Below are 7531 nucleotides of genomic sequence, written 5' to 3'. Positions count from 1 at the left end.
CTGGCATTATCAATTACATATCCAACATTATATTCGTTGCCACGTGTCACCATTTTACTCATTGCTTGGATTTTGTTTAGATAAAATAATCTGGCATTATCAACTACATATCCAACATTATCTTCGTTTCCACGTGTCACTGTTTTACTCATTGTTTGGATTTTGTTTAGATAACATAATCTGGCGTTATCAACTAGATATCCAAACATTATCTTTGTTTCCACGTGTCACCATGTTACTGGATGCTTAGATTTTGTTTAGATAAATAATATACCAATATCAGGTTAATATTATTCTATATAAATGAGAATATAACATTGACAGAGTATTATCCAATAATAACTCTTCCTTTCTTAAGTATTTGGAAAATGTCTTTGAATGATTACCCATCGGAGAGTTCCAATTCATCTTACTCAAATGAATTCGATGAATGGGAAGCTAGGGTTGCTGAGCAAAATCGGCAACTTGATTACATAATTACATAATTTATTATAAGCATGCCAAATATGATCATAGGAGATCATCCTCCTAGATCAAGAAGAAGGTATTGTGATCGTGAACACGAGCATGGGGAGGAACGTTTGATGAAAGACTACTTTGTTGACAGCCCAACATATGGTGAAGACATATTTCGGCGTAGATTTCGAATGCGCAAACCATTATTCCTCCGTATAGTGGCCGCTGTTACCGCAAATGATGTATATTTTCAACAAAGATGTGATGCTACAGGAAGAAAAGGCCTTTCAAACTTGCAGAAATGTATCGGCGCTATGCGAGTGTTGGCTTACGGGACATCAACAGATGCACAAGATGAATATTTGAGAATGAGTGACACTGTAACAAGGGATTCTCTACTAATGTTGATTGATGGTGTCATTTCATGTTTTGGTCAAGAATACCTTAGAAGGCCCAATGAAGATGATTTAAGAAGATTACTTCATGTCGGGGAAGAACGCGGATTTCCATGTATGATTGGTAGCATTGACTGCATACATTGGGAATGGAAAAACCGTCCCACTGCTTGGGCTGGGCAATATGCAGATCGAAGCGGTAAACCAACAATCATTTTGGAAGCCGTTGCATCATATGACTTATGGATATGCATGCGTTCTTTGGAACACCGGGTACGTGCAATAACATTAACGTCCTCCAAAGATCTTCTATTTTTGATGATGTGTTGATAGGTCGGGCACCAAATGTGAGCTACGTCTTGAATGGTCGGGATTATAATATGGCATACTATCTTACTGATGGTATATATCCTTCATGGGCCGCATTTGTCAAGTCAATAACTTGTCCACAGCTTCGAAAGCACAAGTTGTTCGCTAAACATCAAGAGGCCGCTAGAAAAGATGTGGAACGAGCATTTGGAGTTCTACAAGCTCGTTTTGCATTTCTACGTCACCCATGTAAGTTGTGGGACAAAGATACCATGGAGAAAGTTATGGTTGCATGTATCATCATGCATAATATGATTGTTAAGGATGAACGGGACACGTACCTTAACTATTATGATCCATCCGAATTTCTTAATGATAGGCCTACAAACCGACGACGAAGGAGTTCTAGTGAAGATGATGAACCACTCTTTCAATACTCTACTGAACGAATTGCAAGCCTATCCAGTTATATGACGAATAAGGCACAACTTCGTAATAGAGAAGCTCATAACATTCTAAAAAACGATTTGATTGAGCATATATGGTAGAAATTTGGTGTTGATGAATAAGTATGTAGTTTTGTATCATTAATATGTGTAATTTTGTATTTCATGCTACTATTGTAACTTATTTTTATCTATTTTTATAAAATGTGTTTGATTAATATATATATTTAAAGTTTTTTATATTTAAAAAAAATATAATTACTTAATTATATTTATATAGTTAATCAAAACTAATTATAAATTGAAGTTATTTAATAAAAAAGGATGAGATTGGGTTATAAATTGCAAGCCTATCCGGTTATAAATTGAAGGTCTATGTGAACGATATCATTTCTGGGTCAACGAATGATGTTCTGTGCAAAGAGTTTGAGGATGTTATGAAGTCGAAGTTTGAAATGAGCGCTATGGGAGAGTTGAAGTTTTTCTTAGGATTGCAAGTCGAACAAGGGTCTGATGGGATTTTTATTCACCAGTCAAAAAAATGTCAATGATATCCTCGAAAAATTCAATATGGCTGACTCATCGCCGAACAACACTCCTATCCCGCTAAATCATGGAATTGATCCTGATCCCACCGGGGAGAAGGTCGATGAAACACTCTACCGTGTTATGATTGGTTCCCTCATGTATGTTAGTGCTTCAAGGCCAGACATCATGTATCCGACGTGTTTGTGTGCCCGATATCAATCCAGTCCAAGGGTCTCTCACCTAACTTTGGTGAAGCAGATACTTCGGTATCTTAAGGGGTGTCCAGGGGTATCTTTGGTATTCTCGAGACGATGTATTTGAGCTGAGAGCTTATTCTAATTCTGACTATGATAGCTGCAAACTGAATGCCAAATCTACCATCGCCGGTTGTCAATTCTTTGGTAGCAGGTTGGTGACGTGGCAGTGAAAGAAGCAGACGTCTGTGTCTCTATCCACCTGTGAAGCCGAATATGTAGCTGCGTCTAGCTGTAGTTCTTATGTTTTGTGGATACAAATGCGTGACTACGATTTGAATTTTCTTACCACTCCTATTTTTGTAGATAATACTGCTGCTATTTCCAAAACTAAAAACCCGGTAAGTCACTCGAAAACTAAACATATTGACATACGATATCACTTCATCCATGACTGTTACGAGAAGAAGTTGATTACCGTAGATAAAATTCACACCGATGAACAAAAATCTGATCTTTTTACTAAAGCTTTCGATAAAAACAGATTTTTGTATTTCTTGAGGCTTAACGGTATAAAGAAATTGGGCGGTGGGGAAGTGAGTGATCTCGAGGTTATGGATTCCGATCTTTGAATAACTTTTCACCAGGTCAAATTTAAATTTTTGTAATATTTTTTAAAAATGGTTTTTGATTTTAGGGGGATAAATGGTTTGGGAAAAATACAAAACATTTGATAAATCTTAAAATACAAAAACATTTGAAAAATCTTAAAATACAAAAACAGTTGAAAAATCTTATAATACAAAAAACATTTGAAAAAGTTTAAAAGCCAAAAACATTGAAAAATGTCAAAAATTCAAAAACAATAGAAAATTGCTCCTCAAAATGAGTCTTGAAGCATAAAACGAAATTGATAGTACATTGATTGTCTTGTTCCAAATCTGGTAAATTGAAGAATAAATGTCTATTGCTTAATGTTCGGTGTATGGGTATGCTTTTGAACAAACAAATAAGGGAATCAGTGATATAAACATAAATTGTCATGTTGAAAGATGGGTTAGTATTCTAGCAAAAGTATTGGTAATGAAGACAGAAATGTAATAGCTTGTCATACTCAAACCTTATGTTTTAGTAGATCACCAAAAATAAAGTGTTAATAAAGTGTTTTAGCGTCTAGTACACGGTCTACATTTCAATGGTGTATGGTTTTATGGCCTTAAATCCTGTATTGATGGGATGCATTAGGTTTCTGAAGCCATGAGGTATTTATGCGGTTTTCATCTAGGTATTTAAAAGAATACTTAAAATCCTGCTCAAGAGAGCGAACCCCTGATAACTCATGAAACTTGATCGCTATGTACAAAAGTACAAAATTCACTACTGACTTAATCAAAAATGTTAGCCATACATTGTTTCTTCCTTACGTGCGTCTTAATACCAATAAGAAACGGACCAAGGGGAATACAATGTATGTAAGCCGACAGATGAAATCGTGCATACTCATCCTTGGCAAAGGAAGCTTAGTGTATTGCTTGATAACGGGGGTATGTCTTGTTGTGAAAAACCGTTGCTATGATTGCCAAAATTTAAATTTTTAAATGTTTTGATCTGTTGGTTTTAAGGTTTAAGTCAATTTGGGGTGACATGGCAAAAATCAAAATAAGCCTGAATCAAGATTAGAATCTGATCATGTTCTGATATTATGTGCTTAATTGAACCTTAATCATATCACTGATGTCTCTGAATCTTTTGTTACAAAAGTTTAAGTGGACAACAATATCCATAACCGACTTAACATCAGGCATAATAAAACTGAAAACCGTGATGGAAGAACGGATTGATCAATATGAATCCTTGCTCAACTCACAAAAATATGTTTCTTTATGTTTGTAATTAGTTCTTATTTTGATATATTTTCTTTTACAACATTCTTATTCTTTAACCAAAAAGATTTTATATTTCTGTATTATTTTTGATTTTGGTGAATGGTGATTCGGGTCTGGATATCCGAGAACTGGTATCGAGTGGTTGTTTTTGGTAAATATGCTCAAAATTAGGGTTTAAAAATTTATGAGATTTTTTCAAGGTCATTAATTTCGACTTGCTTGAATTTTCAAAATTGAAGAAATTTAATGTTTTAAAATCAAATGTGTTCAAAAGTTCAAAACGATTCATCAAGGTCATTAGTTTGGACTTGATTGAGATCGTATGTGTGAAATTTGTCAAAAGTATAAAATTTGCAAGTGTATAAATAATTAACTTACATGGGCGGATAAGTCTATCCGGCTTATATGGCGTATAAGTCAATTAACTTACACGGGCGGATACGTGGGAAATATAAATAAGAACTTATATGCATATCATATCTTATCTGCTTATCCGTTTGTCTTTCTAAATAAAATACACGTTCTATTGTGTCTGTATATCTTAATCATTTGTATCCGTATAAACTGTTCTTTTTGACTCTTGTGGTTGATTTGCACACTGCAATGATTAATCAAGGTATAAATCATGCTTAAATGATAGATCTGGGTTGTTATCGTTTATGAATAATGTTTTATGCATTTGGTTTAATCAAATGAGATTTTGAACTGTTAACTTAGGGTTTTGATGCGTATATGCTTAACGATGATATTCTAAAACTATTGATCTAGTTTGAATTGATGATTGATGTTGATTATGTCCAGGTTGATTTTGACCTAAATTGGAGCGCATAAGGTTATAAACTTATGCGGCGTGTAAGTCATTTTGACTTATACGGCGTATAAGTTCTATAGGCTTATACGTTGAAACATGTACTGGACTTATACGTTGACATTTACTTACACGTTGATATGAACTTATCCGTTGAAATTGACTTATCCGTGTATAGTAGACTTATACGTTCTAATTCACACTTATACGTGCATACGTTAACTTTTTATAAATCTTAATAACATGTTATCTGGTTTGTTCGTTTGTGTATGTGCAGATGGTAAAAGTAAAAGATTTTGATGCTAATCATAATATCTGTGCATTTCCAGATGGTTCAAATGATAAGATGGAACCGTTACGGGTCATATTACCATACTTTGAAAAATCGAGGATCTTTAAAGCTATTACTGCAAACACGGTGATTATCAAAGAGCTGGTAGTAGAATTCTGGAGAAATGCAAAGCTTGAAGAAGAATGTATCAAGTCGATTGTCAAGAAAAAGTAGATTATTATTTCTGAACAAGTCTTAAGGGATGTTTTAGAATTGGGTGATGAATCTACCGATCCTACTTCATTGGATGAAAGAATGGTGAAGGGATATATGCTAAGAATGGGTTACCAGAATGATTTGGATAGAAGTTTTTTGAAGACTGGTTTGTCAAGGCCTTATAAGTTCTTAGTGCACGTGATAGTACATTGTTTTGGGCATAGAAAAGGTGGTTATGAAGAAATATTGGACTACCAAATGTGCATGATGACAACTTTATGCTTGAACTTGAAGCAAAACTTTTCAAAAGTTATATTCGAGCATATGAATCTATATTTTGATAACCAATGGCTGATGTATCCGAGGTTTTTTCAGATGATTATTGATCATCAGTTTCTTGGTATTGAGTGAGAAAATCATCAGTTTTTGATACTACAATATATATATATATATATATATATATATAAGAGCAAAACTGTTATCAGTGAGTATAATCAATCAAATCATAGCATGTAAGTAATTCAAACATATAGTAATGTGTGGGATAAACCATTATCATGCGAATCGGGCATTGGTTACCATAAATGAGTAATTGAGTTGTTGGTGAAATCATTGTCATGCGATCGGGCGCTGACCACTATGACATGATGTGATTATAATGATGGACCTCTCCGAATGCGATAAATAAACACATAAACAAATAACAAATAACAAGTAGTCATTCAATTGATATATAACACAAATATTAACAGTTTGGATTTGCGAATAAAATAAAATGTATAAATTGATAGTTGGTACTCATAAGTCCTCAAAAGATATAAAAACTGTAAAATAGGGGAGTGATTATTCACTTGATCAGATGTACGGATGTCAAAGAATGATGTGTGAAAGCTGAACCCTTCGGGATTTACCGTCAAGGATTCCTAGTTAAATAATATGTTATTACGAATTAGTTATAAATGATATGACATAATTAATGAATTTAAGTTTCGATGTGAATTGGGGTTATGTTTTGTGATTAGATTGTTTATTGATGAAACAATTGTTTTCTATTTGTTATTTATCATTAAATTATTACAATCACTACTTTTATTATTTATAAAATCGCCTTTGCTTATACGTGATATAAAATCAGATATATAAATGAAATAATTTATAAATAAAATAGATTTAATATAAAATGTACCCGTAATAATAATATGTAGATAAACATATGATTAAATAGATAAATAAATAAAAATCAGATAATTAAATATAATATGAGAGATACATAAAATGTTGAAGAAATACAATTCAAATATATATAAAAATTGGGATTTTCTAACATGTGCCCTTAGAAACATTAATTATAAGAATATTTTTGTTGAAACTATAATTTTATACTAATTACATTCATCTTTTAGTAATTACCATATATAATATTATATTTTCCCCTTCTAAATCTTACATTCATTGATGAATACTAAATAAAATTTTTCTAATTCTCTCTAAAATTACTATTTTACCTCCCACCATTTTTATATTCATTTATATGTAAAGAATATTCAAATTGAAATTGACTTTTAAAATTCATATAACGTCTCCAAGTGTTGAACCAACTCAAGATCAGCTTGCTCTAGCGATTCAATATTCGGCTTGCAAAGAAAATAACAAAAGTTTTATTGTCAATCATTACAAAACGGCTCGATGGCATAAGATGATTTGGGATGGTAAGATGGCTTAATGCACTTGCAAAAACTTTGAATTTGCCAGGATACTTGTCGTCATGTTTTGAGTGTTCTTTTTCATATGGGTTGCTTTAAACTTCCTTTTAATCATTGGCTATCACGATGGAGACGAGAAGAGGCCCAGTTCAATAACGTCTCTCAGTTAAACCAAGAAGGAACATTGGGTATTACATCATCATTTACAGAAAACAATATTGATCCTATAACTAATGCAATTGAGTTTGTTCAACACTTAGAGACATTATATGAATTTCAAAAGTCACTTTCAATTTGAATATTCTTTAAATGAATATAG

General features: G+C 32.8%; 1 pseudogene; it reads left to right on the top strand.

Annotated features, from left to right (window-relative positions):
- Nucleotides 1-439: 439 nt before the first annotated feature.
- On the top strand, nucleotides 440-1708 carry LOC143587016 (uncharacterized; annotated as a pseudogene).
- The last annotated feature ends 5823 nt before the right edge of the window (nucleotides 1709-7531 follow it).

Source organism: Bidens hawaiensis, unplaced genomic scaffold (genome assembly GCF_021521415.1).
Source record: "Bidens hawaiensis isolate Kalapana, Puna unplaced genomic scaffold, B.hawaiensis_p1.1 tig00035079_1, whole genome shotgun sequence".
In the NCBI taxonomy this organism is placed as follows: Eukaryota; Viridiplantae; Streptophyta; class Magnoliopsida; order Asterales; family Asteraceae; genus Bidens; species Bidens hawaiensis.
Note: the sequence above shows the minus strand (reverse complement) of the source record. Positions and strands in the feature narration are given on the sequence as shown.